The sequence below is a fragment of the Schistocerca cancellata genome, chromosome 6 (assembly GCF_023864275.1).
Source record: "Schistocerca cancellata isolate TAMUIC-IGC-003103 chromosome 6, iqSchCanc2.1, whole genome shotgun sequence".
Taxonomy (NCBI): domain Eukaryota; kingdom Metazoa; phylum Arthropoda; class Insecta; order Orthoptera; family Acrididae; genus Schistocerca; species Schistocerca cancellata.
Genome location: NC_064631.1, coordinates 3891586 through 3917353, shown reverse-complemented (window position 1 = coordinate 3917353; position 25768 = coordinate 3891586). Strand labels below are relative to the sequence as shown.

Here is a 25768-nt window from a genome sequence, read left to right as displayed (position 1 = left end):
TTTTTTTTTTTTTTTTTTTGTAATGTCGCCAGCCCAATTTTCAAACTACCTTTCTGTTGTGACAAAGATGCTTCCTTAAGCCTTTTAAACTACTGTAATGGTACGAAAATGCAGTAATTAACTCAGTTTGAGGGAGAATGTGCTAACCAAGTTTGCCAAGAAGACTTTGAAAACGACAAAACAGTACGAATCGGCAGGTGATTTCTGAAATACGTCACCGCCTATTCTTGTGTAGGAGTGTAGAGTTCCAAATTTGATTTGTAACCACGAATTTATTCCTTAGTCGTCTCGTCTCGTCTCGTCTCGTCTCGTCCCGCAGACGTTTGTCGTGCTTGCGCTGTCATATGGACCACGACCCGAGCGGCAGCGAGCGGCAGTCGAGCAAAGTCGGGACAAGTCGGGACGGGGTCAGGGACAGGGATAGGAATGGTGCGAATGCACTGCAAACTACGCAGACACCTGGTGTGAGGCGAGGCGAGGCGAGGCGAGGAAGCCCACATCGTACCAGTGGGCCCTCCAGCACGACACTGCCACACCCCGCACAGGCCCTCCGCTGAACACCAGGGACAAGATTCGTCCTCCGCTAGTGTCGAAGGCCGCACGCACCCAGCGAATGACAGGGGGTGCAACGAGCAGCAGTGCGTCTCACACACGCGGCGGTGCGCCCGCCAATTCGGCCGTCACTCTGCTGGGACGCCGGGCGCGCCTCCCCGCGCCGTCCTCGAGGAACTGGCGGTTGCGGAAGGAAGCGCTTTCGTCAAATGCGGCCGAAAACTAACATTTTGTGTGTTGGGAGAAAAGCCGAACGCGAATTCTGCCGTGCTCCTACATTAGATGAGCGCCAACGGCCATACCATGATGAATACACCGGTTCTCGTCCGATCACCGAAGTTAAGCATCATCGGGCCCGGCTAGTACTTGGATGGGTGACCGCCTGGGAAACCCGGGTGCTGTTGGCTCCCTTCCTGTTTTTTTTTTTTTTTTGTAATGTCGCCAGCCCAATTTTCAAACTACCTTTCTGTTGTGACAAAGATGCTTCCTTAAGCCTTTTAAACTACTGTAATGGTACGAAAATGCAGTAATTAACTCAGTTTGAGGGAGAATGTGCTAACCAAGTTTGCCAAGAAGACTTTGAAAACGACAAAACAGTACGAATCGGCAGGTGATTTCTGAAATACGTCACCGCCTATTCTTGTGTAGGAGTGTAGAGTTCCAAATTTGATTTGTAACCACGAATTTATTCCTTAGTCGTCTCGTCTCGTCTCGTCTCGTCTCGTCCCGCAGACGTTTGTCGTGCTTGCGCTGTCATATGGACCACGACCCGAGCGGCAGCGAGCGGCAGTCGAGCAAAGTCGGGACAAGTCGGGACGGGGTCAGGGACAGGGATAGGAATGGTGCGAATGCACTGCAAACTACGCAGACACCTGGTGTGAGGCGAGGCGAGGCGAGGCGAGGAAGCCCACATCGTACCAGTGGGCCCTCCAGCACGACACTGCCACACCCCGCACAGGCCCTCCGCTGAACACCAGGGACAAGATTCGTCCTCCGCTAGTGTCGAAGGCCGCACGCACCCAGCGAATGACAGGGGGTGCAACGAGCAGCAGTGCGTCTCACACACGCGGCGGTGCGCCCGCCAATTCGGCCGTCACTCTGCTGGGACGCCGGGCGCGCCTCCCCGCGCCGTCCTCGAGGAACTGGCGGTTGCGGAAGGAAGCGCTTTCGTCAAATGCGGCCGAAAACTAACATTTTGTGTGTTGGGAGAAAAGCCGAACGCGAATTCTGCCGTGCTCCTACATTAGATGAGCGCCAACGGCCATACCATGATGAATACACCGGTTCTCGTCCGATCACCGAAGTTAAGCATCATCGGGCCCGGCTAGTACTTGGATGGGTGACCGCCTGGGAAACCCGGGTGCTGTTGGCTCCCTTCCTGTTTTTTTTTTTTTGTAATGTCGCCAGCCCAATTTTCAAACTACCTTTCTGTTGTGACAAAGATGCTTCCTTAAGCCTTTTAAACTACTGTAATGGTACGAAAATGCAGTAATTAACTCAGTTTGAGGGAGAATGTGCTAACCAAGTTTGCCAAGAAGACTTTGAAAACGACAAAACAGTACGAATCGGCAGGTGATTTCTGAAATACGTCACCGCCTATTCTTGTGTAGGAGTGTAGAGTTCCAAATTTGATTTGTAACCACGAATTTATTCCTTAGTCGTCTCGTCTCGTCTCGTCTCGTCTCGTCCCGCAGACGTTTGTCGTGCTTGCGCTGTCATATGGACCACGACCCGAGCGGCAGCGAGCGGCAGTCGAGCAAAGTCGGGACAAGTCGGGACGGGGTCAGGGACAGGGATAGGAATGGTGCGAATGCACTGCAAACTACGCAGACACCTGGTGTGAGGCGAGGCGAGGCGAGGCGAGGAAGCCCACATCGTACCAGTGGGCCCTCCAGCACGACACTGCCACACCCCGCACAGGCCCTCCGCTGAACACCAGGGACAAGATTCGTCCTCCGCTAGTGTCGAAGGCCGCACGCACCCAGCGAATGACAGGGGGTGCAACGAGCAGCAGTGCGTCTCACACACGCGGCGGTGCGCCCGCCAATTCGGCCGTCACTCTGCTGGGACGCCGGGCGCGCCTCCCCGCGCCGTCCTCGAGGAACTGGCGGTTGCGGAAGGAAGCGCTTTCGTCAAATGCGGCCGAAAACTAACATTTTGTGTGTTGGGAGAAAAGCCGAACGCGAATTCTGCCGTGCTCCTACATTAGATGAGCGCCAACGGCCATACCATGATGAATACACCGGTTCTCGTCCGATCACCGAAGTTAAGCATCATCGGGCCCGGCTAGTACTTGGATGGGTGACCGCCTGGGAAACCCGGGTGCTGTTGGCTCCCTTCCTGTTTTTTTTTTTTTTTTGTAATGTCGCCAGCCCAATTTTCAAACTACCTTTCTGTTGTGACAAAGATGCTTCCTTAAGCCTTTTAAACTACTGTAATGGTACGAAAATGCAGTAATTAACTCAGTTTGAGGGAGAATGTGCTAACCAAGTTTGCCAAGAAGACTTTGAAAACGACAAAACAGTACGAATCGGCAGGTGATTTCTGAAATACGTCACCGCCTATTCTTGTGTAGGAGTGTAGAGTTCCAAATTTGATTTGTAACCACGAATTTATTCCTTAGTCGTCTCGTCTCGTCTCGTCTCGTCTCGTCCCGCAGACGTTTGTCGTGCTTGCGCTGTCATATGGACCACGACCCGAGCGGCAGCGAGCGGCAGTCGAGCAAAGTCGGGACAAGTCGGGACGGGGTCAGGGACAGGGATAGGAATGGTGCGAATGCACTGCAAACTACGCAGACACCTGGTGTGAGGCGAGGCGAGGCGAGGCGAGGAAGCCCACATCGTACCAGTGGGCCCTCCAGCACGACACTGCCACACCCCGCACAGGCCCTCCGCTGAACACCAGGGACAAGATTCGTCCTCCGCTAGTGTCGAAGGCCGCACGCACCCAGCGAATGACAGGGGGTGCAACGAGCAGCAGTGCGTCTCACACACGCGGCGGTGCGCCCGCCAATTCGGCCGTCACTCTGCTGGGACGCCGGGCGCGCCTCCCCGCGCCGTCCTCGAGGAACTGGCGGTTGCGGAAGGAAGCGCTTTCGTCAAATGCGGCCGAAAACTAACATTTTGTGTGTTGGGAGAAAAGCCGAACGCGAATTCTGCCGTGCTCCTACATTGGATGAGCGCCAACGGCCATACCATGATGAATACACCGGTTCTCGTCCGATCACCGAAGTTAAGCATCATCGGGCCCGGCTAGTACTTGGATGGGTGACCGCCTGGGAAACCCGGGTGCTGTTGGCTCCCTTCCTGTTTTTTTTTTTTTGTAATGTCGCCAGCCCAATTTTCAAACTACCTTTCTGTTGTGACAAAGATGCTTCCTTAAGCCTTTTAAACTACTGTAATGGTACGAAAATGCAGTAATTAACTCAGTTTGAGGGAGAATGTGCTAACCAAGTTTGCCAAGAAGACTTTGAAAACGACAAAACACTACGAATCGGCAGGTGATTTCTGAAATACGTCACCGCCTATTGTTGTGTAGGTGTGTTGAGTTCCAAATTTGATTTGTAACCACGAACTTATTCCTTAGTCGTCTCGTCTCGTCTCGTCTCGTCCCGCAGACGTTTGTCGTGCTTGCGCTGTCATATGGACCACGACCCGAGCGGCAGCGAGCGGCAGTCGAGCAAAGTCGGGACAAGTCGGGACGGGGTCAGGGACAGGGATAGGAATGGTGCGAATGCACTGCAAACTACGCAGACACCTGGTGTGAGGCGAGGCGAGGCGAGGCGAGGAAGCCCACATCGTACCAGTGGGCCCTCCAGCACGACACTGCCACACCCCGCACAGGCCCTCCGCTGAACACCAGGGACAAGATTCGTCCTCCGCTAGTGTCGAAGGCCGCACGCACCCAGCGAATGACAGGGGGTGCAACGAGCAGCAGTGCGTCTCACACACGCGGCGGTGCGCCCGCCAATTCGGCCGTCACTCTGCTGGGACGCCGGGCGCGCCTCCCCGCGCCGTCCTCGAGGAACTGGCGGTTGCGGAAGGAAGCGCTTTCGTCAAATGCGGCCGAAAACTAACATTTTGTGTGTTGGGAGAAAAGCCGAACGCGAATTCTGCCGTGCTCCTACATTAGATGAGCGCCAACGGCCATACCATGATGAATACACCGGTTCTCGTCCGATGACCGAAGTTAAGCATCATCGGGCCCGGCTAGTACTTGGATGGGTGACCGCCTGGGAAACCCGGGTGCTGTTGGCTCCCTTCCTGTTTTTTTTTTTTTTTTTGTAATGTCGCCAGCCCAATTTTCAAACTACCTTTCTGTTGTGACAAAGATGCTTCCTTAAGCCTTTTAAACTACTGTAATGGTACGAAAATGCAGTAATTAACTCAGTTTGAGGGAGAATGTGCTAACCAAGTTTGCCAAGAAGACTTTGAAAACGACAAAACAGTACGAATCGGCAGGTGATTTCTGAAATACGTCACCGCCTATTCTTGTGTAGGAGTGTAGAGTTCCAAATTTGATTTGTAACCACGAATTTATTCCTTAGTCGTCTCGTCTCGTCTCGTCTCGTCTCGTCCCGCAGACGTTTGTCGTGCTTGCGCTGTCATATGGACCACGACCCGAGCGGCAGCGAGCGGCAGTCGAGCAAAGTCGGGACAAGTCGGGACGGGGTCAGGGACAGGGATAGGAATGGTGCGAATGCACTGCAAACTACGCAGACACCTGGTGTGAGGCGAGGCGAGGCGAGGCGAGGAAGCCCACATCGTACCAGTGGGCCCTCCAGCACGACACTGCCACACCCCGCACAGGCCCTCCGCTGAACACCAGGGACAAGATTCGTCCTCCGCTAGTGTCGAAGGCCGCACGCACCCAGCGAATGACAGGGGGTGCAACGAGCAGCAGTGCGTCTCACACACGCGGCGGTGCGCCCGCCAATTCGGCCGTCACTCTGCTGGGACGCCGGGCGCGCCTCCCCGCGCCGTCCTCGAGGAACTGGCGGTTGCGGAAGGAAGCGCTTTCGTCAAATGCGGCCGAAAACTAACATTTTGTGTGTTGGGAGAAAAGCCGAACGCGAATTCTGCCGTGCTCCTACATTAGATGAGCGCCAACGGCCATACCATGATGAATACACCGGTTCTCGTCCGATGACCGAAGTTAAGCATCATCGGGCCCGGCTAGTACTTGGATGGGTGACCGCCTGGGAAACCCGGGTGCTGTTGGCTCCCTTCCTGTTTTTTTTTTTTTTTTGTAATGTCGCCAGCCCAATTTTCAAACTACCTTTCTGTTGTGACAAAGATGCTTCCTTAAGCCTTTTAAACTACTGTAATGGTACGAAAATGCAGTAATTAACTCAGTTTGAGGGAGAATGTGCTAACCAAGTTTGCCAAGAAGACTTTGAAAACGACAAAACAGTACGAATCGGCAGGTGATTTCTGAAATACGTCACCGCCTATTCTTGTGTAGGAGTGTAGAGTTCCAAATTTGATTTGTAACCACGAATTTATTCCTTAGTCGTCTCGTCTCGTCTCGTCTCGTCTCGTCCCGCAGACGTTTGTCGTGCTTGCGCTGTCATATGGACCACGACCCGAGCGGCAGCGAGCGGCAGTCGAGCAAAGTCGGGACAAGTCGGGACGGGGTCAGGGACAGGGATAGGAATGGTGCGAATGCACTGCAAACTACGCAGACACCTGGTGTGAGGCGAGGCGAGGCGAGGCGAGGAAGCCCACATCGTACCAGTGGGCCCTCCAGCACGACACTGCCACACCCCGCACAGGCCCTCCGCTGAACACCAGGGACAAGATTCGTCCTCCGCTAGTGTCGAAGGCCGCACGCACCCAGCGAATGACAGGGGGTGCAACGAGCAGCAGTGCGTCTCACACACGCGGCGGTGCGCCCGCCAATTCGGCCGTCACTCTGCTGGGACGCCGGGCGCGCCTCCCCGCGCCGTCCTCGAGGAACTGGCGGTTGCGGAAGGAAGCGCTTTCGTCAAATGCGGCCGAAAACTAACATTTTGTGTGTTGGGAGAAAAGCCGAACGCGAATTCTGCCGTGCTCCTACATTAGATGAGCGCCAACGGCCATACCATGATGAATACACCGGTTCTCGTCCGATCACCGAAGTTAAGCATCATCGGGCCCGGCTAGTACTTGGATGGGTGACCGCCTGGGAAACCCGGGTGCTGTTGGCTCCCTTCCTGTTTTTTTTTTTTTTTTTGTAATGTCGCCAGCCCAATTTTCAAACTACCTTTCTGTTGTGACAAAGATGCTTCCTTAAGCCTTTTAAACTACTGTAATGGTACGAAAATGCAGTAATTAACTCAGTTTGAGGGAGAATGTGCTAACCAAGTTTGCCAAGAAGACTTTGAAAACGACAAAACAGTACGAATCGGCAGGTGATTTCTGAAATACGTCACCGCCTATTCTTGTGTAGGAGTGTAGAGTTCCAAATTTGATTTGTAACCACGAATTTATTCCTTAGTCGTCTCGTCTCGTCTCGTCTCGTCTCGTCCCGCAGACGTTTGTCGTGCTTGCGCTGTCATATGGACCACGACCCGAGCGGCAGCGAGCGGCAGTCGAGCAAAGTCGGGACAAGTCGGGACGGGGTCAGGGACAGGGATAGGAATGGTGCGAATGCACTGCAAACTACGCAGACACCTGGTGTGAGGCGAGGCGAGGCGAGGCGAGGAAGCCCACATCGTACCAGTGGGCCCTCCAGCACGACACTGCCACACCCCGCACAGGCCCTCCGCTGAACACCAGGGACAAGATTCGTCCTCCGCTAGTGTCGAAGGCCGCACGCACCCAGCGAATGACAGGGGGTGCAACGAGCAGCAGTGCGTCTCACACACGCGGCGGTGCGCCCGCCAATTCGGCCGTCACTCTGCTGGGACGCCGGGCGCGCCTCCCCGCGCCGTCCTCGAGGAACTGGCGGTTGCGGAAGGAAGCGCTTTCGTCAAATGCGGCCGAAAACTAACATTTTGTGTGTTGGGAGAAAAGCCGAACGCGAATTCTGCCGTGCTCCTACATTAGATGAGCGCCAACGGCCATACCATGATGAATACACCGGTTCTCGTCCGATGACCGAAGTTAAGCATCATCGGGCCCGGCTAGTACTTGGATGGGTGACCGCCTGGGAAACCCGGGTGCTGTTGGCTCCCTTCCTGTTTTTTTTTTTTTTTTGTAATGTCGCCAGCCCAATTTTCAAACTACCTTTCTGTTGTGACAAAGATGCTTCCTTAAGCCTTTTAAACTACTGTAATGGTACGAAAATGCAGTAATTAACTCAGTTTGAGGGAGAATGTGCTAACCAAGTTTGCCAAGAAGACTTTGAAAACGACAAAACAGTACGAATCGGCAGGTGATTTCTGAAATACGTCACCGCCTATTCTTGTGTAGGAGTGTAGAGTTCCAAATTTGATTTGTAACCACGAATTTATTCCTTAGTCGTCTCGTCTCGTCTCGTCTCGTCTCGTCCCGCAGACGTTTGTCGTGCTTGCGCTGTCATATGGACCACGACCCGAGCGGCAGCGAGCGGCAGTCGAGCAAAGTCGGGACAAGTCGGGACGGGGTCAGGGACAGGGATAGGAATGGTGCGAATGCACTGCAAACTACGCAGACACCTGGTGTGAGGCGAGGCGAGGCGAGGCGAGGAAGCCCACATCGTACCAGTGGGCCCTCCAGCACGACACTGCCACACCCCGCACAGGCCCTCCGCTGAACACCAGGGACAAGATTCGTCCTCCGCTAGTGTCGAAGGCCGCACGCACCCAGCGAATGACAGGGGGTGCAACGAGCAGCAGTGCGTCTCACACACGCGGCGGTGCGCCCGCCAATTCGGCCGTCACTCTGCTGGGACGCCGGGCGCGCCTCCCCGCGCCGTCCTCGAGGAACTGGCGGTTGCGGAAGGAAGCGCTTTCGTCAAATGCGGCCGAAAACTAACATTTTGTGTGTTGGGAGAAAAGCCGAACGCGAATTCTGCCGTGCTCCTACATTAGATGAGCGCCAACGGCCATACCATGATGAATACACCGGTTCTCGTCCGATCACCGAAGTTAAGCATCATCGGGCCCGGCTAGTACTTGGATGGGTGACCGCCTGGGAAACCCGGGTGCTGTTGGCTCCCTTCCTGTTTTTTTTTTTTTTTTGTAATGTCGCCAGCCCAATTTTCAAACTACCTTTCTGTTGTGACAAAGATGCTTCCTTAAGCCTTTTAAACTACTGTAATGGTACGAAAATGCAGTAATTAACTCAGTTTGAGGGAGAATGTGCTAACCAAGTTTGCCAAGAAGACTTTGAAAACGACAAAACAGTACGAATCGGCAGGTGATTTCTGAAATACGTCACCGCCTATTCTTGTGTAGGAGTGTAGAGTTCCAAATTTGATTTGTAACCACGAATTTATTCCTTAGTCGTCTCGTCTCGTCTCGTCTCGTCTCGTCCCGCAGACGTTTGTCGTGCTTGCGCTGTCATATGGACCACGACCCGAGCGGCAGCGAGCGGCAGTCGAGCAAAGTCGGGACAAGTCGGGACGGGGTCAGGGACAGGGATAGGAATGGTGCGAATGCACTGCAAACTACGCAGACACCTGGTGTGAGGCGAGGCGAGGCGAGGCGAGGAAGCCCACATCGTACCAGTGGGCCCTCCAGCACGACACTGCCACACCCCGCACAGGCCCTCCGCTGAACACCAGGGACAAGATTCGTCCTCCGCTAGTGTCGAAGGCCGCACGCACCCAGCGAATGACAGGGGGTGCAACGAGCAGCAGTGCGTCTCACACACGCGGCGGTGCGCCCGCCAATTCGGCCGTCACTCTGCTGGGACGCCGGGCGCGCCTCCCCGCGCCGTCCTCGAGGAACTGGCGGTTGCGGAAGGAAGCGCTTTCGTCAAATGCGGCCGAAAACTAACATTTTGTGTGTTGGGAGAAAAGCCGAACGCGAATTCTGCCGTGCTCCTACATTAGATGAGCGCCAACGGCCATACCATGATGAATACACCGGTTCTCGTCCGATCACCGAAGTTAAGCATCATCGGGCCCGGCTAGTACTTGGATGGGTGACCGCCTGGGAAACCCGGGTGCTGTTGGCTCCCTTCCTGTTTTTTTTTTTTTTTGTAATGTCGCCAGCCCAATTTTCAAACTACCTTTCTGTTGTGACAAAGATGCTTCCTTAAGCCTTTTAAACTACTGTAATGGTACGAAAATGCAGTAATTAACTCAGTTTGAGGGAGAATGTGCTAACCAAGTTTGCCAAGAAGACTTTGAAAACGACAAAACAGTACGAATCGGCAGGTGATTTCTGAAATACGTCACCGCCTATTCTTGTGTAGGAGTGTAGAGTTCCAAATTTGATTTGTAACCACGAATTTATTCCTTAGTCGTCTCGTCTCGTCTCGTCTCGTCTCGTCCCGCAGACGTTTGTCGTGCTTGCGCTGTCATATGGACCACGACCCGAGCGGCAGCGAGCGGCAGTCGAGCAAAGTCGGGACAAGTCGGGACGGGGTCAGGGACAGGGATAGGAATGGTGCGAATGCACTGCAAACTACGCAGACACCTGGTGTGAGGCGAGGCGAGGCGAGGCGAGGAAGCCCACATCGTACCAGTGGGCCCTCCAGCACGACACTGCCACACCCCGCACAGGCCCTCCGCTGAACACCAGGGACAAGATTCGTCCTCCGCTAGTGTCGAAGGCCGCACGCACCCAGCGAATGACAGGGGGTGCAACGAGCAGCAGTGCGTCTCACACACGCGGCGGTGCGCCCGCCAATTCGGCCGTCACTCTGCTGGGACGCCGGGCGCGCCTCCCCGCGCCGTCCTCGAGGAACTGGCGGTTGCGGAAGGAAGCGCTTTCGTCAAATGCGGCCGAAAACTAACATTTTGTGTGTTGGGAGAAAAGCCGAACGCGAATTCTGCCGTGCTCCTACATTAGATGAGCGCCAACGGCCATACCATGATGAATATACCGGTTCTCGTCCGATCACCGAAGTTAAGCATCATCGGGCCCGGCTAGTACTTGGATGGGTGACCGCCTGGGAAACCCGGGTGCTGTTGGCTCCCTTCCTGTTTTTTTTTTTTTTTTTGTAATGTCGCCAGCCCAATTTTCAAACTACCTTTCTGTTGTGACAAAGATGCTTCCTTAAGCCTTTTAAACTACTGTAATGGTACGAAAATGCAGTAATTAACTCAGTTTGAGGGAGAATGTGCTAACCAAGTTTGCCAAGAAGACTTTGAAAACGACAAAACAGTACGAATCGGCAGGTGATTTCTGAAATACGTCACCGCCTATTCTTGTGTAGGAGTGTAGAGTTCCAAATTTGATTTGTAACCACGAATTTATTCCTTAGTCGTCTCGTCTCGTCTCGTCTCGTCTCGTCCCGCAGACGTTTGTCGTGCTTGCGCTGTCATATGGACCACGACCCGAGCGGCAGCGAGCGGCAGTCGAGCAAAGTCGGGACAAGTCGGGACGGGGTCAGGGACAGGGATAGGAATGGTGCGAATGCACTGCAAACTACGCAGACACCTGGTGTGAGGCGAGGCGAGGCGAGGCGAGGAAGCCCACATCGTACCAGTGGGCCCTCCAGCACGACACTGCCACACCCCGCACAGGCCCTCCGCTGAACACCAGGGACAAGATTCGTCCTCCGCTAGTGTCGAAGGCCGCACGCACCCAGCGAATGACAGGGGGTGCAACGAGCAGCAGTGCGTCTCACACACGCGGCGGTGCGCCCGCCAATTCGGCCGTCACTCTGCTGGGACGCCGGGCGCGCCTCCCCGCGCCGTCCTCGAGGAACTGGCGGTTGCGGAAGGAAGCGCTTTCGTCAAATGCGGCCGAAAACTAACATTTTGTGTGTTGGGAGAAAAGCCGAACGCGAATTCTGCCGTGCTCCTACATTAGATGAGCGCCAACGGCCATACCATGATGAATACACCGGTTCTCGTCCGATCACCGAAGTTAAGCATCATCGGGCCCGGCTAGTACTTGGATGGGTGACCGCCTGGGAAACCCGGGTGCTGTTGGCTCCCTTCCTGTTTTTTTTTTTTTTTGTAATGTCGCCAGCCCAATTTTCAAACTACCTTTCTGTTGTGACAAAGATGCTTCCTTAAGCCTTTTAAACTACTGTAATGGTACGAAAATGCAGTAATTAACTCAGTTTGAGGGAGAATGTGCTAACCAAGTTTGCCAAGAAGACTTTGAAAACGACAAAACAGTACGAATCGGCAGGTGATTTCTGAAATACGTCACCGCCTATTCTTGTGTAGGAGTGTAGAGTTCCAAATTTGATTTGTAACCACGAATTTATTCCTTAGTCGTCTCGTCTCGTCTCGTCTCGTCTCGTCCCGCAGACGTTTGTCGTGCTTGCGCTGTCATATGGACCACGACCCGAGCGGCAGCGAGCGGCAGTCGAGCAAAGTCGGGACAAGTCGGGACGGGGTCAGGGACAGGGATAGGAATGGTGCGAATGCACTGCAAACTACGCAGACACCTGGTGTGAGGCGAGGCGAGGCGAGGCGAGGAAGCCCACATCGTACCAGTGGGCCCTCCAGCACGACACTGCCACACCCCGCACAGGCCCTCCGCTGAACACCAGGGACAAGATTCGTCCTCCGCTAGTGTCGAAGGCCGCACGCACCCAGCGAATGACAGGGGGTGCAACGAGCAGCAGTGCGTCTCACACACGCGGCGGTGCGCCCGCCAATTCGGCCGTCACTCTGCTGGGACGCCGGGCGCGCCTCCCCGCGCCGTCCTCGAGGAACTGGCGGTTGCGGAAGGAAGCGCTTTCGTCAAATGCGGCCGAAAACTAACATTTTGTGTGTTGGGAGAAAAGCCGAACGCGAATTCTGCCGTACTCCTACATTAGATGAGCGCCAACGGCCATACCATGATGAATACACCGGTTCTCGTCCGATCACCGAAGTTAAGCATCATCGGGCCCGGCTAGTACTTGGATGGGTGACCGCCTGGGAAACCCGGGTGCTGTTGGCTCCCTTCCTGTTTTTTTTTTTTTTTTGTAATGTCGCCAGCCCAATTTTCAAACTACCTTTCTGTTGTGACAAAGATGCTTCCTTAAGCCTTTTAAACTACTGTAATGGTACGAAAATGCAGTAATTAACTCAGTTTGAGGGAGAATGTGCTAACCAAGTTTGCCAAGAAGACTTTGAAAACGACAAAACAGTACGAATCGGCAGGTGATTTCTGAAATACGTCACCGCCTATTCTTGTGTAGGAGTGTAGAGTTCCAAATTTGATTTGTAACCACGAATTTAGTCCTTAGTCGTCTCGTCTCGTCTCGTCTCGTCCCGCAGACGTTTGTCGTGCTTGCGCTGTCATATGGACCACGACCCGAGCGGCAGCGAGCGGCAGTCGAGCAAAGTCGGGACAAGTCGGGACGGGGTCAGGGACAGGGATAGGAATGGTGCGAATGCACTGCAAACTACGCAGACACCTGGTGTGAGGCGAGGCGAGGCGAGGCGAGGAAGCCCACATCGTACCAGTGGGCCCTCCAGCACGACACTGCCACACCCCGCACAGGCCCTCCGCTGAACACCAGGGACAAGATTCGTCCTCCGCTAGTGTCGAAGGCCGCACGCACCCAGCGAATGACAGGGGGTGCAACGAGCAGCAGTGCGTCTCACACACGCGGCGGTGCGCCCGCCAATTCGGCCGTCACTCTGCTGGGACGCCGGGCGCGCCTCCCCGCGCCGTCCTCGAGGAACTGGCGGTTGCGGAAGGAAGCGCTTTCGTCAAATGCGGCCGAAAACTAACATTTTGTGTGTTGGGAGAAAAGCCGAACGCGAATTCTGCCGTGCTCCTACATTAGATGAGCGCCAACGGCCATACCATGATGAATACACCGGTTCTCGTCCGATCACCGAAGTTAAGCATCATCGGGCCCGGCTAGTACTTGGATGGGTGACCGCCTGGGAAACCCGGGTGCTGTTGGCTCCCTTCCTGTTTTTTTTTTTTTTTTTGTAATGTCGCCAGCCCAATTTTCAAACTACCTTTCTGTTGTGACAAAGATGCTTCCTTAAGCCTTTTAAACTACTGTAATGGTACGAAAATGCAGTAATTAACTCAGTTTGAGGGAGAATGTGCTAACCAAGTTTGCCAAGAAGACTTTGAAAACGACAAAACAGTACGAATCGGCAGGTGATTTCTGAAATACGTCACCGCCTATTCTTGTGTAGGAGTGTAGAGTTCCAAATTTGATTTGTAACCACGAATTTATTCCTTAGTCGTCTCGTCTCGTCTCGTCTCGTCTCGTCCCGCAGACGTTTGTCGTGCTTGCGCTGTCATATGGACCACGACCCGAGCGGCAGCGAGCGGCAGTCGAGCAAAGTCGGGACAAGTCGGGACGGGGTCAGGGACAGGGATAGGAATGGTGCGAATGCACTGCAAACTACGCAGACACCTGGTGTGAGGCGAGGCGAGGCGAGGCGAGGAAGCCCACATCGTACCAGTGGGCCCTCCAGCACGACACTGCCACACCCCGCACAGGCCCTCCGCTGAACACCAGGGACAAGATTCGTCCTCCGCTAGTGTCGAAGGCCGCACGCACCCAGCGAATGACAGGGGGTGCAACGAGCAGCAGTGCGTCTCACACACGCGGCGGTGCGCCCGCCAATTCGGCCGTCACTCTGCTGGGACGCCGGGCGCGCCTCCCCGCGCCGTCCTCGAGGAACTGGCGGTTGCGGAAGGAAGCGCTTTCGTCAAATGCGGCCGAAAACTAACATTTTGTGTGTTGGGAGAAAAGCCGAACGCGAATTCTGCCGTGCTCCTACATTAGATGAGCGCCAACGGCCATACCATGATGAATATACCGGTTCTCGTCCGATCACCGAAGTTAAGCATCATCGGGCCCGGCTAGTACTTGGATGGGTGACCGCCTGGGAAACCCGGGTGCTGTTGGCTCCCTTCCTGTTTTTTTTTTTTTTTTTGTAATGTCGCCAGCCCAATTTTCAAACTACCTTTCTGTTGTGACAAAGATGCTTCCTTAAGCCTTTTAAACTACTGTAATGGTACGAAAATGCAGTAATTAACTCAGTTTGAGGGAGAATGTGCTAACCAAGTTTGCCAAGAAGACTTTGAAAACGACAAAACAGTACGAATCGGCAGGTGATTTCTGAAATACGTCACCGCCTATTCTTGTGTAGGAGTGTAGAGTTCCAAATTTGATTTGTAACCACGAATTTATTCCTTAGTCGTCTCGTCTCGTCTCGTCTCGTCTCGTCCCGCAGACGTTTGTCGTGCTTGCGCTGTCATATGGACCACGACCCGAGCGGCAGCGAGCGGCAGTCGAGCAAAGTCGGGACAAGTCGGGACGGGGTCAGGGACAGGGATAGGAATGGTGCGAATGCACTGCAAACTACGCAGACACCTGGTGTGAGGCGAGGCGAGGCGAGGCGAGGAAGCCCACATCGTACCAGTGGGCCCTCCAGCACGACACTGCCACACCCCGCACAGGCCCTCCGCTGAACACCAGGGACAAGATTCGTCCTCCGCTAGTGTCGAAGGCCGCACGCACCCAGCGAATGACAGGGGGTGCAACGAGCAGCAGTGCGTCTCACACACGCGGCGGTGCGCCCGCCAATTCGGCCGTCACTCTGCTGGGACGCCGGGCGCGCCTCCCCGCGCCGTCCTCGAGGAACTGGCGGTTGCGGAAGGAAGCGCTTTCGTCAAATGCGGCCGAAAACTAACATTTTGTGTGTTGGGAGAAAAGCCGAACGCGAATTCTGCCGTGCTCCTACATTAGATGAGCGCCAACGGCCATACCATGATGAATACACCGGTTCTCGTCCGATCACCGAAGTTAAGCATCATCGGGCCCGGCTAGTACTTGGATGGGTGACCGCCTGGGAAACCCGGGTGCTGTTGGCTCCCTTCCTGTTTTTTTTTTTTTTTGTAATGTCGCCAGCCCAATTTTCAAACTACCTTTCTGTTGTGACAAAGATGCTTCCTTAAGCCTTTTAAACTACTGTAATGGTACGAAAATGCAGTAATTAACTCAGTTTGAGGGAGAATGTGCTAACCAAGTTTGCCAAGAAGACTTTGAAAACGACAAAACAGTACGAATCGGCAGGTGATTTCTGAAATACGTCACCGCCTATTCTTGTGTAGGAGTGTAGAGTTCCAAATTTGATTTGTAACCACGAATTTATTCCTTAGTCGTCTCGTCTCGTCTCGTCTCGTCTCGTCCCGCAGACGTTTGTCGTGCTTGCGCTGTCATATGGACCACGACCCGAGCGGCAGCGAGCGGCAGTCGAGCAAAGTCGGGACAAGTCGGGACGGGGTCAGGGACAGGGATAGGAATGGTGCGAATGCACTGCAAACTACGCAGACACCTGGTGTGAGGCGAGGCGAGGCGAGGCGAGGAAGCCCACATCGTACCAGTGGGCCCTCCAGCACGACACTGCCACACCCCGCACAGGCCCTCCGCTGAACACCAGGGACAAGATTCGTCCTCCGCTAGTGTCGAAGGCCGCACGCACCCAGCGAATGACAGGGGGTGCAACGAGCAGCAGTGCGTCTCACACACGCGGCGGTGCGCCCGCCAATTCGGCCGTCACTCTGCTGGGACGCCGGGCGCGCCTCCCCGCGCCGTCCTCGAGGAACTGGCGGTTGCGGAAGGAAGCGCTTTCGTCAAATGCGGCCGAAAACTAACATTTTGTGTGTTGGGAGAAAAGCCGAACGCGAATTCTGCCGTACTCCTACATTAGATGAGCGCCAACGGCCATACCATGATGAATACACCGGTTCTCGTCCGATCACCGAAGTTAAGCATCATCGGGCCCGGCTAGTACTTGGATGGGTGACCGCCTGGGAAACCCGGGTGCTGTTGGCTCCCTTCCTGTTTTTTTTTTTTTTTTTGTAATGTCGCCAGCCCAATTTTCAAACTACCTTTCTGTTGTGACAAAGATGCTTCCTTAAGCCTTTTAAACTACTGTAATGGTACGAAAATGCAGTAATTAACTCAGTTTGAGGGAGAATGTGCTAACCAAGTTTGCCAAGAAGACTTTGAAAACGACAAAACAGTACGAATCGGCAGGTGATTTCTGAAATACGTCACCGCCTATTCTTGTGTAGGAGTGTAGAGTTCCAAATTTGATTTGTAACCACGAATTTAGTCCTTAGTCGTCTCGTCTCGTCTCGTCTCGTCCCGCAGACGTTTGTCGTGCTTGCGCTGTCATATGGACCACGACCCGAGCGGCAGCGAGCGGCAGTCGAGCAAAGTCGGGACAAGTCGGGACGGGGTCAGGGACAGGGATAGGAATGGTGCGAATGCACTGCAAACTACGCAGACACCTGGTGTGAGGCGAGGCGAGGCGAGGCGAGGAAGCCCACATCGTACCAGTGGGCCCTCCAGCACGACACTGCCACACCCCGCACAGGCCCTCCGCTGAACACCAGGGACAAGATTCGTCCTCCGCTAGTGTCGAAGGCCGCACGCACCCAGCGAATGACAGGGGGTGCAACGAGCAGCAGTGCGTCTCACACACGCGGCGGTGCGCCCGCCAATTCGGCCGTCACTCTGCTGGGACGCCGGGCGCGCCTCCCCGCGCCGTCCTCGAGGAACTGGCGGTTGCGGAAGGAAGCGCTTTCGTCAAATGCGGCCGAAAACTAACATTTTGTGTGTTGGGAGAAAAGCCGAACGCGAATTCTGCCGTGCTCCTACATTAGATGAGCGCCAACGGCCATACCATGATGAATACACCGGTTCTCGTCCGATCACCGAAGTTAAGCATCATCGGGCCCGGCTAGTACTTGGATGGGTGACCGCCTGGGAAACCCGGGTGCTGTTGGCTCCCTTCCTGTTTTTTTTTTTTTTTTGTAATGTCGCCAGCCCAATTTTCAAACTACCTTTCTGTTGTGACAAAGATGCTTCCTTAAGCCTTTTAAACTACTGTAATGGTACGAAAATGCAGTAATTAACTCAGTTTGAGGGAGAATGTGCTAACCAAGTTTGCCAAGAAGACTTTGAAAACGACAAAACAGTACGAATCGGCAGGTGATTTCTGAAATACGTCACCGCCTATTCTTGTGTAGGAGTGTAGAGTTCCAAATTTGATTTGTAACCACGAATTTATTCCTTAGTCGTCTCGTCTCGTCTCGTCTCGTCTCGTCCCGCAGACGTTTGTCGTGCTTGCGCTGTCATATGGACCACGACCCGAGCGGCAGCGAGCGGCAGTCGAGCAAAGTCGGGACAAGTCGGGACGGGGTCAGGGACAGGGATAGGAATGGTGCGAATGCACTGCAAACTACGCAGACACCTGGTGTGAGGCGAGGCGAGGCGAGGCGAGGAAGCCCACATCGTACCAGTGGGCCCTCCAGCACGACACTGCCACACCCCGCACAGGCCCTCCGCTGAACACCAGGGACAAGATTCGTCCTCCGCTAGTGTCGAAGGCCGCACGCACCCAGCGAATGACAGGGGGTGCAACGAGCAGCAGTGCGTCTCACACACGCGGCGGTGCGCCCGCCAATTCGGCCGTCACTCTGCTGGGACGCCGGGCGCGCCTCCCCGCGCCGTCCTCGAGGAACTGGCGGTTGCGGAAGGAAGCGCTTTCGTCAAATGCGGCCGAAAACTAACATTTTGTGTGTTGGGAGAAAAGCCGAACGCGAATTCTGCCGTGCTCCTACATTAGATGAGCGCCAACGGCCATACCATGATGAATACACCGGTTCTCGTCCGATCACCGAAGTTAAGCATCATCGGGCCCGGCTAGTACTTGGATGGGTGACCGCCTGGGAAACCCGGGTGCTGTTGGCTCCCTTCCTGTTTTTTTTTTTTTGTAATGTCGCCAGCCCAATTTTCAAACTACCTTTCTGTTGTGACAAAGATGCTTCCTTAAGCCTTTTAAACTACTGTAATGGTACGAAAATGCAGTAATTAACTCAGTTTGAGGGAGAATGTGCTAACCAAGTTTGCCAAGAAGACTTTGAAAACGACAAAACAGTACGAATCGGCAGGTGATTTCTGAAATACGTCACCGCCTATTCTTGTGTAGGAGTGTAGAGTTCCAAATTTGATTTGTAACCACGAATTTATTCCTTAGTCGTCTCGTCTCGTCTCGTCTCGTCTCGTCCCGCAGACGTTTGTCGTGCTTGCGCTGTCATATGGACCACGACCCGAGCGGCAGCGAGCGGCAGTCGAGCAAAGTCGGGACAAGTCGGGACGGGGTCAGGGACAGGGATAGGAATGGTGCGAATGCACTGCAAACTACGCAGACACCTGGTGTGAGGCGAGGCGAGGCGAGGCGAGGAAGCCCACATCGTACCAGTGGGCCCTCCAGCACGACACTGCCACACCCCGCACAGGCCCTCCGCTGAACACCAGGGACAAGATTCGTCCTCCGCTAGTGTCGAAGGCCGCACGCACCCAGCGAATGACAGGGGGTGCAACGAGCAGCAGTGCGTCTCACACACGCGGCGGTGCGCCCGCCAATTCGGCCGTCACTCTGCTGGGACGCCGGGCGCGCCTCCCCGCGCCGTCCTCGAGGAACTGGCGGTTGCGGAAGGAAGCGCTTTCGTCAAATGCGGCCGAAAACTAACATTTTGTGTGTTGGGAGAAAAGCCGAACGCGAATTCTGCCGTGCTCCTACATTAGATGAGCGCCAACGGCCATACCATGATGAATATACCGGTTCTCGTCCGATCACCGAAGTTAAGCATCATCGGGCCCGGCTAGTACTTGGATGGGTGACCGCCTGGGAAACCCGGGTGCTGTTGGCTCCCTTCCTGTTTTTTTTTTTTTTTTTGTAATGTCGCCAGCCCAATTTTCAAACTACCTTTCTGTTGTGACAAAGATGCTTCCTTAAGCCTTTTAAACTACTGTAATGGTACGAAAATGCAGTAATTAACTCAGTTTGAGGGAGAATGTGCTAACCAAGTTTGCCAAGAAGACTTTGAAAACGACAAAACAGTACGAATCGGCAGGTGATTTCTGAAATACGTCACCGCCTATTCTTGTGTAGGAGTGTAGAGTTCCAAATTTGATTTGTAACCACGAATTTATTCCTTAGTCGTCTCGTCTCGTCTCGTCTCGTCTCGTCCCGCAGACGTTTGTCGTGCTTGCGCTGTCATATGGACCACGACCCGAGCGGCAGCGAGCGGCAGTCGAGCAAAGTCGGGACAAGTCGGGACGGGGTCAGGGACAGGGATAGGAATGGTGCGAATGCACTGCAAACTACGCAGACACCTGGTGTGAGGCGAGGCGAGGCGAGGCGAGGAAGCCCACATCGTACCAGTGGGCCCTCCAGCACGACACTGCCACACCCCGCACAGGCCCTCCGCTGAACACCAGGGACAAGATTCGTCCTCCGCTAGTGTCGAAGGCCGCACGCACCCAGCGAATGACAGGGGGTGCAACGAGCAGCAGTGCGTCTCACACACGCGGCGGTGCGCCCGCCAATTCGGCCGTCACTCTGCTGGGACGCCGGGCGCGCCTCCCCGCGCCGTCCTCGAGGAACTGGCGGTTGCGGAAGGAAGCGCTTTCGTCAAATGCGGCCGAAAACTAACATTTTGTGTGTTGGGAGAAAAGCCGAACGCGAATTCTGCCGTGCTCCTACATTAGATGAGCGCCAACGGCCATACCATGATGAATACACCGGTTCTCGTCCGATCACCGAAGTTAAGCATCATCGGGCCCGGCTAGTACTTGGATGGGTGACCGCCTGGGAAACCCGGGTGCTGTTGGCTCCCTTCCTGTTTTTTTTTTTTTTTTGTAATGTCGCCAGCCCAATTTTCAAACTACCTTTCTGTTGTGACAAAGATGCTTCCTTAAGCCTTTTAAACTACTGTAATGGTACGAAAATGCAGTAATTAACTCAGTTTGAGGGAGAATGTGCTAACCAAGTTTGCCAAGAAGACTTTGAAAACGACAAAACAGTACGAATCGGCAGGTGATTTCTGAAATACGTCACCGCCTATTCTTGTGTAGGAGTGTAGAGTTCCAAATTTGATTTGTAACCACGAATTTATTCCTTAGTCGTCTCGTCTCGTCTCGTCTCGTCTCGTCCCGCAGACGTTTGTCGTGCTTGCGCTGTCATATGGACCACGACCCGAGCGGCAGCGAGCGGCAGTCGAGCAAAGTCGGGACAAGTCGGGACGGGGTCAGGGACAGGGATAGGAATGGTGCGAATGCACTGCAAACTACGCAGACACCTGGTGTGAGGCGAGGCGAGGCGAGGCGAGGAAGCCCACATCGTACCAGTGGGCCCTCCAGCACGACACTGCCACACCCCGCACAGGCCCTCCGCTGAACACCAGGGACAAGATTCGTCCTCCGCTAGTGTCGAAGGCCGCACGCACCCAGCGAATGACAGGGGGTGCAACGAGCAGCAGTGCGTCTCACACACGCGGCGGTGCGCCCGCCAATTCGGCCGTCACTCTGCTGGGACGCCGGGCGCGCCTCCCCGCGCCGTCCTCGAGGAACTGGCGGTTGCGGAAGGAAGCGCTTTCGTCAAATGCGGCCGAAAACTAACATTTTGTGTGTTGGGAGAAAAGCCGAACGCGAATTCTGCCGTGCTCCTACATTAGATGAGCGCCAACGGCCATACCATGATGAATACACCGGTTCTCGTCCGATCACCGAAGTTAAGCATCATCGGGCCCGGCTAGTACTTGGATGGGTGACCGCCTGGGAAACCCGGGTGCTGTTGGCTCCCTTCCTGTTTTTTTTTTTTTTTTGTAATGTCGCCAGCCCAATTTTCAAACTACCTTTCTGTTGTGACAAAGATGCTTCCTTAAGCCTTTTAAACTACTGTAATGGTACGAAAATGCAGTAATTAACTCAGTTTGAGGGAGAATGTGCTAACCAAGTTTGCCAAGAAGACTTTGAAAACGACAAAACAGTACGAATCGGCAGGTGATTTCTGAAATACGTCACCGCCTATTCTTGTGTAGGAGTGTAGAGTTCCAAATTTGATTTGTAACCACGAATTTATTCCTTAGTCGTCTCGTCTCGTCTCGTCTCGTCTCGTCCCGCAGACGTTTGTCGTGCTTGCGCTGTCATATGGACCACGACCCGAGCGGCAGCGAGCGGCAGTCGAGCAAAGTCGGGACAAGTCGGGACGGGGTCAGGGACAGGGATAGGAATGGTGCGAATGCACTGCAAACTACGCAGACACCTGGTGTGAGGCGAGGCGAGGCGAGGCGAGGAAGCCCACATCGTACCAGTGGGCCCTCCAGCACGACACTGCCACACCCCGCACAGGCCCTCCGCTGAACACCAGGGACAAGATTCGTCCTCCGCTAGTGTCGAAGGCCGCACGCACCCAGCGAATGACAGGGGGTGCAACGAGCAGCAGTGCGTCTCACACACGCGGCGGTGCGCCCGCCAATTCGGCCGTCACTCTGCTGGGACGCCGGGCGCGCCTCCCCGCGCCGTCCTCGAGGAACTGGCGGTTGCGGAAGGAAGCGCTTTCGTCAAATGCGGCCGAAAACTAACATTTTGTGTGTTGGGAGAAAAGCCGAACGCGAATTCTGCCGTACTCCTACATTAGATGAGCGCCAACGGCCATACCATGATGAATACACCGGTTCTCGTCCGATCACCGAAGTTAAGCATCATCGGGCCCGGCTAGTACTTGGATGGGTGACCGCCTGGGAAACCCGGGTGCTGTTGGCTCCCTTCCTGTTTTTTTTTTTTTTTTTGTAATGTCGCCAGCCCAATTTTCAAACTACCTTTCTGTTGTGACAAAGATGCTTCCTTAAGCCTTTTAAACTACTGTAATGGTACGAAAATGCAGTAATTAACTCAGTTTGAGGGAGAATGTGCTAACCAAGTTTGCCAAGAAGACTTTGAAAACGACAAAACAGTACGAATCGGCAGGTGATTTCTGAAATACGTCACCGCCTATTCTTGTGTAGGAGTGTAGAGTTCCAAATTTGATTTGTAACCACGAATTTATTCCTTAGTCGTCTCGTCTCGTCTCGTCTCGTCCCGCAGACGTTTGTCGTGCTTGCGCTGTCATATGGACCACGACCCGAGCGGCAGCGAGCGGCAGTCGAGCAAAGTCGGGACAAGTCGGGACGGGGTCAGGGACAGGGATAGGAATGGTGCGAATGCACTGCAAACTACGCAGACACCTGGTGTGAGGCGAGGCGAGGCGAGGCGAGGAAGCCCACATCGTACCAGTGGGCCCTCCAGCACGACACTGCCACACCCCGCACAGGCCCTCCGCTGAACACCAGGGACAAGATTCGTCCTCCGCTAGTGTCGAAGGCCGCACGCACCCAGCGAATGACAGGGGGTGCAACGAGCAGCAGTGCGTCTCACACACGCGGCGGTGCGCCCGCCAATTCGGCCGTCACTCTGCTGGGACGCCGGGCGCGCCTCCCCGCGCCGTCCTCGAGGAACTGGCGGTTGCGGAAGGAAGCGCTTTCGTCAAATGCGGCCGAAAACTAACATTTTGTGTGTTGGGAGAAAAGCCGAACGCGAATTCTGCCGTGCTCCTACATTAGATGAGCGCCAACGGCCATACCATGATGAATACACCGGTTCTCGTCCGATCACCGAAGTTAAGCATCATCGGGCCCGGCTAGTACTTGGATGGGTGACCGCCTGGGAAACCCGGGTGCTGTTGGCTCCCTTCCTGTTTTTTTTTTTTTTTTGTAATGTCGCCAGCCCAATTTTCAAACTACCTTTCTGTTGTGACAAAGATGCTTCCTTAAGCCTTTTAAACTACTGTAATGGTACGAAAATGCAGTAATTAACTCAGTTTGAGGGAGAATGTGCTAACCAAGTTTGCCAAGAAGACTTTGAAAACGACAAAACAGTACGAATCGGCAGGTGATTTCTGAAATACGTCACCGCCTATTCTTGTGTAGGAGTGTAGAGTTCCAAATTTGATTTGTAACCACGAATTTATTCCTTAGTCGTCTCGTCTCGTCTCGTCTCGTCTCGTCCCGCAGACGTTTGTCGTGCTTGCGCTGTCATATGGACCACGACCCGAGCGGCAGCGAGCGGCAGTCGAGCAAAGTCGGGACAAGTCGGGACGGGGTCAGGGACAGGGATAGGAATGGTGCGAATGCACTGCAAACTACGCAGACACCTGGTGTGAGGCGAGGCGAGGCGAGGCGAGGAAGCCCACATCGTACCAGTGGGCCCTCCAGCACGACACTGCCACACCCCGCACAGGCCCTCCGCTGAACACCAGGGACAAGATTCGTCCTCCGCTAGTGTCGAAGGCCGCACGCACCCAGCGAATGACAGGGGGTGCAACGAGCAGCAGTGCGTCTCACACACGCGGCGGTGCGCCCGCCAATTCGGCCGTCACTCTGCTGGGACGCCGGGCGCGCCTCCCCGCGCCGTCCTCGAGGAACTGGCGGTTGCGGAAGGAAGCGCTTTCGTCAAATGCGGCCGAAAACTAACATTTTGTGTGTTGGGAGAAAAGCCGAACGCGAATTCTGCCGTACTCCTACATTAGATGAGCGCCAACGGCCATACCATGATGAATACACCGGTTCTCGTCCGATCACCGAAGTTAAGCATCATCGGGCCCGGCTAGTACTTGGATGGGTGACCGCCTGGGAAACCCGGGTGCTGTTGGCTCCCTTCCTGTTTTTTTTTTTTTTTTTGTAATGTCGCCAGCCCAATTTTCAAACTACCTTTCTGTTGTGACAAAGATGCTTCCTTAAGCCTTTTAAACTACTGTAATGGTACGAAAATGCAGTAATTAACTCAGTTTGAGGGAGAATGTGCTAACCAAGTTTGCCAAGAAGACTTTGAAAACGACAAAACAGTACGAATCGGCAGGTGATTTCTGAAATACGTCACCGCCTATTCTTGTGTAGGAGTGTAGAGTTCCAAATTTGATTTGTAACCACGAATTTATTCCTTAGTCGTCTCGTCTCGTCTCGTCTCGTCCCGCAGACGTTTGTCGTGCTTGCGCTGTCATATGGACCACGACCCGAGCGGCAGCGAGCGGCAGTCGAGCAAAGTCGGGACAAGTCGGGACGGGGTCAGGGACAGGGATAGGAATGGTGCGAATGCACTGCAAACTACGCAGACACCTGGTGTGAGGCGAGGCGAGGCGAGGCGAGGAAGCCCACATCGTACCAGTGGGCCCTCCAGCACGACACTGCCACACCCCGCACAGGCCCTCCGCTGAACACCAGGGACAAGATTCGTCCTCCGCTAGTGTCGAAGGCCGCACGCACCCAGCGAATGACAGGGGGTGCAACGAGCAGCAGTGCGTCTCACACACGCGGCGGTGCGCCCGCCAATTCGGCCGTCACTCTGCTGGGACGCCGGGCGCGCCTCCCCGCGCCGTCCTCGAGGAACTGGCGGTTGCGGAAGGAAGCGCTTTCGTCAAATGCGGCCGAAAACTAACATTTTGTGTGTTGGGAGAAAAGCCGAACGCGAATTCTGCCGTGCTCCTACATTAGATGAGCGCCAACGGCCATACCATGATGAATACACCGGTTCTCGTCCGATCACCGAAGTTAAGCATCATCGGGCCCGGCTAGTACTTGGATGGGTGACCGCCTGGGAAACCCGGGTGCTGTTGGCTCCCTTCCTGTTTTTTTTTTTTTTTTGTAATGTCGCCAGCCCAATTTTCAAACTACCTTTCTGTTGTGACAAAGATGCTTCCTTAAGCCTTTTAAACTACTGTAATGGTACGAAAATGCAGTAATTAACTCAGTTTGAGGGAGAATGTGCTAACCAAGTTTGCCAAGAAGACTTTGAAAACGACAAAACAGTACGAATCGGCAGGTGATTTCTGAAATACGTCACCGCCTATTCTTGTGTAGGAGTGTAGAGTTCCAAATTTGATTTGTAACCACGAATTTATTCCTTAGTCGTCTCGTCTCGTCTCGTCTCGTCTCGTCCCGCAGACGTTTGTCGTGCTTGCGCTGTCATATGGACCACGACCCGAGCGGCAGCGAGCGGCAGTCGAGCAAAGTCGGGACAAGTCGGGACGGGGTCAGGGACAGGGATAGGAATGGTGCGAATGCACTGCAAACTACGCAGACACCTGGTGTGAGGCGAGGCGAGGCGAGGCGAGGAAGCCCACATCGTACCAGTGGGCCCTCCAGCACGACACTGCCACACCCCGCACAGGCCCTCCGCTGAACACCAGGGACAAGATTCGTCCTCCGCTAGTGTCGAAGGCCGCACGCACCCAGCGAATGACAGGGGGTGCAACGAGCAGCAGTGCGTCTCACACACGCGGCGGTGCGCCCGCCAATTCGGCCGTCACTCTGCTGGGACGCCGGGCGCGC

General features: G+C 54.6%; 26 non-coding genes across 26 annotated transcripts; all 26 read left to right on the top strand.

Moving 5' to 3' along the window:
* The first annotated feature begins 840 nt into the window (after positions 1–840).
* On the top strand, positions 841–959 carry LOC126089669 (5S ribosomal RNA). Its single transcript, XR_007520828.1, has one exon. It is a non-coding gene; the product is annotated as a 5S ribosomal RNA (ribosomal RNA).
* An 846-nt stretch (positions 960–1805) lies between these two features.
* LOC126089657 (5S ribosomal RNA) lies at positions 1806–1924 on the top strand. Its single transcript, XR_007520827.1, has one exon. It is a non-coding gene; the product is annotated as a 5S ribosomal RNA (ribosomal RNA).
* An 843-nt stretch (positions 1925–2767) lies between these two features.
* LOC126089646 (5S ribosomal RNA) lies at positions 2768–2886 on the top strand. Its single transcript, XR_007520826.1, has one exon. It is a non-coding gene; the product is annotated as a 5S ribosomal RNA (ribosomal RNA).
* An 846-nt stretch (positions 2887–3732) lies between these two features.
* Positions 3733–3851, top strand: LOC126089634 (5S ribosomal RNA). Its single transcript, XR_007520825.1, has one exon. It is a non-coding gene; the product is annotated as a 5S ribosomal RNA (ribosomal RNA).
* Positions 3852–4689: 838 nt separating this feature from the next.
* LOC126089376 (5S ribosomal RNA) lies at positions 4690–4808 on the top strand. Its single transcript, XR_007520703.1, has one exon. It is a non-coding gene; the product is annotated as a 5S ribosomal RNA (ribosomal RNA).
* Positions 4809–5655: 847 nt separating this feature from the next.
* On the top strand, positions 5656–5774 carry LOC126089375 (5S ribosomal RNA). Its single transcript, XR_007520702.1, has one exon. It is a non-coding gene; the product is annotated as a 5S ribosomal RNA (ribosomal RNA).
* Positions 5775–6620: 846 nt separating this feature from the next.
* LOC126089623 (5S ribosomal RNA) lies at positions 6621–6739 on the top strand. Its single transcript, XR_007520824.1, has one exon. It is a non-coding gene; the product is annotated as a 5S ribosomal RNA (ribosomal RNA).
* Positions 6740–7586: 847 nt separating this feature from the next.
* LOC126089374 (5S ribosomal RNA) lies at positions 7587–7705 on the top strand. Its single transcript, XR_007520701.1, has one exon. It is a non-coding gene; the product is annotated as a 5S ribosomal RNA (ribosomal RNA).
* An 846-nt stretch (positions 7706–8551) lies between these two features.
* LOC126089611 (5S ribosomal RNA) lies at positions 8552–8670 on the top strand. The gene has a single exon (XR_007520822.1). It is a non-coding gene; the product is annotated as a 5S ribosomal RNA (ribosomal RNA).
* An 846-nt stretch (positions 8671–9516) lies between these two features.
* On the top strand, positions 9517–9635 carry LOC126089598 (5S ribosomal RNA). Its single transcript, XR_007520821.1, has one exon. It is a non-coding gene; the product is annotated as a 5S ribosomal RNA (ribosomal RNA).
* An 845-nt stretch (positions 9636–10480) lies between these two features.
* On the top strand, positions 10481–10599 carry LOC126089038 (5S ribosomal RNA). The gene has a single exon (XR_007520383.1). It is a non-coding gene; the product is annotated as a 5S ribosomal RNA (ribosomal RNA).
* An 847-nt stretch (positions 10600–11446) lies between these two features.
* Positions 11447–11565, top strand: LOC126089587 (5S ribosomal RNA). Its single transcript, XR_007520820.1, has one exon. It is a non-coding gene; the product is annotated as a 5S ribosomal RNA (ribosomal RNA).
* Positions 11566–12410: 845 nt separating this feature from the next.
* LOC126089576 (5S ribosomal RNA) lies at positions 12411–12529 on the top strand. Its single transcript, XR_007520819.1, has one exon. It is a non-coding gene; the product is annotated as a 5S ribosomal RNA (ribosomal RNA).
* An 841-nt stretch (positions 12530–13370) lies between these two features.
* Positions 13371–13489, top strand: LOC126089565 (5S ribosomal RNA). The gene has a single exon (XR_007520818.1). It is a non-coding gene; the product is annotated as a 5S ribosomal RNA (ribosomal RNA).
* Positions 13490–14336: 847 nt separating this feature from the next.
* LOC126089036 (5S ribosomal RNA) lies at positions 14337–14455 on the top strand. Its single transcript, XR_007520381.1, has one exon. It is a non-coding gene; the product is annotated as a 5S ribosomal RNA (ribosomal RNA).
* An 847-nt stretch (positions 14456–15302) lies between these two features.
* Positions 15303–15421, top strand: LOC126089554 (5S ribosomal RNA). Its single transcript, XR_007520817.1, has one exon. It is a non-coding gene; the product is annotated as a 5S ribosomal RNA (ribosomal RNA).
* An 845-nt stretch (positions 15422–16266) lies between these two features.
* On the top strand, positions 16267–16385 carry LOC126089543 (5S ribosomal RNA). Its single transcript, XR_007520816.1, has one exon. It is a non-coding gene; the product is annotated as a 5S ribosomal RNA (ribosomal RNA).
* An 842-nt stretch (positions 16386–17227) lies between these two features.
* Positions 17228–17346, top strand: LOC126089531 (5S ribosomal RNA). Its single transcript, XR_007520815.1, has one exon. It is a non-coding gene; the product is annotated as a 5S ribosomal RNA (ribosomal RNA).
* Positions 17347–18192: 846 nt separating this feature from the next.
* Positions 18193–18311, top strand: LOC126089519 (5S ribosomal RNA). The gene has a single exon (XR_007520814.1). It is a non-coding gene; the product is annotated as a 5S ribosomal RNA (ribosomal RNA).
* An 843-nt stretch (positions 18312–19154) lies between these two features.
* Positions 19155–19273, top strand: LOC126089035 (5S ribosomal RNA). The gene has a single exon (XR_007520380.1). It is a non-coding gene; the product is annotated as a 5S ribosomal RNA (ribosomal RNA).
* Positions 19274–20120: 847 nt separating this feature from the next.
* On the top strand, positions 20121–20239 carry LOC126089507 (5S ribosomal RNA). Its single transcript, XR_007520813.1, has one exon. It is a non-coding gene; the product is annotated as a 5S ribosomal RNA (ribosomal RNA).
* An 846-nt stretch (positions 20240–21085) lies between these two features.
* On the top strand, positions 21086–21204 carry LOC126089495 (5S ribosomal RNA). Its single transcript, XR_007520811.1, has one exon. It is a non-coding gene; the product is annotated as a 5S ribosomal RNA (ribosomal RNA).
* An 846-nt stretch (positions 21205–22050) lies between these two features.
* Positions 22051–22169, top strand: LOC126089483 (5S ribosomal RNA). The gene has a single exon (XR_007520805.1). It is a non-coding gene; the product is annotated as a 5S ribosomal RNA (ribosomal RNA).
* Positions 22170–23011: 842 nt separating this feature from the next.
* On the top strand, positions 23012–23130 carry LOC126089471 (5S ribosomal RNA). Its single transcript, XR_007520794.1, has one exon. It is a non-coding gene; the product is annotated as a 5S ribosomal RNA (ribosomal RNA).
* An 846-nt stretch (positions 23131–23976) lies between these two features.
* LOC126089460 (5S ribosomal RNA) lies at positions 23977–24095 on the top strand. The gene has a single exon (XR_007520783.1). It is a non-coding gene; the product is annotated as a 5S ribosomal RNA (ribosomal RNA).
* Positions 24096–24937: 842 nt separating this feature from the next.
* Positions 24938–25056, top strand: LOC126089448 (5S ribosomal RNA). Its single transcript, XR_007520772.1, has one exon. It is a non-coding gene; the product is annotated as a 5S ribosomal RNA (ribosomal RNA).
* The last annotated feature ends 712 nt before the right edge of the window (positions 25057–25768 follow it).